Consider the following 2,991-nt stretch of genomic DNA (forward strand, 5'->3'; position numbering starts at 1 on the left):
TCCCGCCGTGACAAGTGCACATGTGGCCGGATGTCCCCAGTGACAAACGGGCTCCAATCAAACCCTGTTTAGAGCAGAGCCTTTGTAAAGGCTGACCAATGGGAGAAGGGAGTAACCAGAGACTAGCTGGGTCAGCAGTAGACGTGAATTCTGATACTAGGATTGGTTGTATGAGAAATTAAGATTAAAAAAGGTCAAGCGCTTACAAATTCCCCTGCTGGAGAGTCCAGGAAGCTCAGGAATGCTCCCCAGGAGAAGAATGGAGCAAGCAAGGCAGGAAGACATAGACCTGGTTCATGCCTATGCTCAAGAGTCCATGCTCAAACACAGAAGGATCTGGAACGCACCCATGAGCATCATGATCTGGTAGTACTGATAGTTCATTTTGCCCCTGAAGTATGCGATGGCAAAGTTCTTCCCAGGCAGGAAGTGGATATGGATGGTGTGTCTCCACCCTGTGGGCAATACAGCCATGTGACCAGCAGGTCTCCCTTTGGGCCTTTACTGAAATAAGAACTGGACCCTAGCTACTTACAGGTAAAGAACGTGCCAAGGTCCTCTCCCTCATATAATGGCAGCTTGAATGGGATACAGCCAATGGGTTTCCTAGAATGCAAGGTCCAAGTATGGCTTTCCCCAGGGCATCCATAGCTCTTCCCTACTTCCAGGCATAGTGCCAGAGCCATGAGGTCACCTCCTACTACCTCCTGATGCATGAAACCTCCAACAAGCCAGGACTCTTCAGCTCTGTGGCAGAGGGCCCAGGAGATGCACGCTCAGGTGCCCAAAGCCTGGAGCCTACAGCTACCAAGGGAAGCTGAGGACAGCAACAGAGGGTCCCTGTGACAGGCACAAATGGCTAGAGCCAGTCAGCAAAGCACCTAACAGAGGCACCAGCAAGAACCCATGCAGCCCATGGTGGCCTCTCTGGAGCCATCCAGCAGTGGCTACCTCATTCCAATGGGCAAAGCCTAGAACACAGCAAGTTGGCTCCATGAGCCTTCTGGTTTCAGCATCATGTCAACGTGAGATTCATTCTCTTGGTTATGGGGGTCATCTGTCAGCTTGCTAAGATAATACAAGAGGATTCCACATGGTTGTGTAGAGACTGGCTTTAGACAGGGAGCATGTGGAAAGGGAGGGTTGGGGTCAGACAACACCACAGCGGAGAGGGGAATCTGCAGCCAAGCTACTTACGTGAGGTTCATCCTGAACTCCAATTCACCAAGATGGTTTCTTTCAAATGAGAAAGGAGGCAGCGGGTCACTCCACTTCCACGAAGGAATAGGCATGTTTCCCGCCCAGCTCCTTATGTGCCACTTTCCTAAAATCTGAAGAAGAGAGCTGTCCCTGAGAGGGTAGCGGTGACAGAACCAGGGAAAGGGGCCCAAGTCTGGAGCCAACATGAAAACAGAGGTAGGGGGCATGGCTAGGGTCTCAGTGCAGGCTGGAAGGGCCTGAGACACCTGATGGTCAGGAGGACCAGTCCTTCTCCATCAAAATAAAGCCAGGCAGGCCTGGTGCGGGGGGTGGGGAGGGGCTTCTAGGAGAGACCCTGATCAGACCCCATACAACTGCCCAGGGGATGCTGAGGAGAATCATCAGAAGGAGCAGGCCAACCTTTCCATTTAAGTGGATGAGATAGGAGGGCAGAGCAGGGGCCAGAGAGGACTGAGCTCCAGAATTGCCCAGTTACAGAGAGTTCTCACTGTGTGTGCGCAGCTGCAGTTTCCAGTCACCCTGCCAGGGCGCAGCCAGCCCCAAAGTGCAGGGCCTCTCTTTTTCTCCTATGGATGACAGTTTTCTAAGGACTGAACTCATCAAGGCAATGGCCCTATCAACACTGGCACGGAGGCCACGCCAGCCTCAGCACCAGCTACCACCGTGTTTCTAGCTCATGGGACCTGTCCACGTCATTGTTTTGCATCATTTGTGACCTGTGTCCAGAGCTTCAGGGACTGAGTGAGGCCTGGGGTGACTCGGTCCTGTTCCTTTGTGAGGGAACAGGAAGGATCCAAGCAGGAATTTGGAGAGGAAATGACAAAGAAGAGGACTGGGTACAGGAAACCAGGAGGCAAAGAGTGGGACCAACAATTGAGCAGCTCCTGATGCTGAGAGAACTTGATGTCATTGTGAGAGAGCCATGAGGTGAGGACAGAGGACCCTATGGCTAGACCAGTTACTAGAGGGAGCCAGGTAGACTGGATACTAGCCTGAGCCCTGAGACCTCTTCAGAGCCAAGTCAGCTTCACCTTCAGCGTGTAGATATGAAAGATCAGGGAAGCTGCAGCCAGGCTCGCCATTCCTCAGTCACAGGGCCTGGAAGGGTGGTTGGTCATCTCCCCAAGGCGTGGTCTTCTCATAAAACGCTCCAACATTTTACAGTCAAAACACTTTGAAAACTAGCCAGGTGTGGTAGCGCATGCCTTTAATCCCAGCACTTGGGAGGCAGAGACAGGCTGATTTTTTGAGTCCATGGCCAACCTGATTTACATAGTGAATTCCAGGACAGCCAGGACTGTTACACAGTAAAATCTTGTTTCAAAAAGCAAAACAACAACAACAACAAAATCTTGGAAAATCTCTGGCGTGTATGCAGTTGACCAAGCATGAGCCTGTCCTTTGAAAATAGAAATTCTGAATTAAACCTATCTGGCAGAAAGGAGGAAGCTTTTCTCCAGCCCACAAATTGAGAGGAAAAAAAAAGTGTATCTGTGGTTGTCTGTGTGGTTCACACTGGCCAGGATTGTCTGGCAAAACCTCTGTAAGCCTTTCCTCAGCTTCTGGGTGTTCTTCAAGTGGGACAGAGAAAGATGCTGGCTACTCTGCTTTCCTAAGCCCCCACTCCCTGTGCCGCTGACAAACTCCACCAAACACATAACGCGGGGCTCTACTTTGGCAGACACTTGTGGCTCCCATCAGTAAACCTGAGACTCACCCAGGTTCCTACCATCAGTCCCCCACCACCACCACCACCACCACCACCACCAC

This window comes from Microtus ochrogaster, chromosome 4 (assembly GCF_000317375.1).
Source record: "Microtus ochrogaster isolate Prairie Vole_2 chromosome 4, MicOch1.0, whole genome shotgun sequence".
In the NCBI taxonomy this organism is placed as follows: Eukaryota; Metazoa; Chordata; class Mammalia; order Rodentia; family Cricetidae; genus Microtus; species Microtus ochrogaster.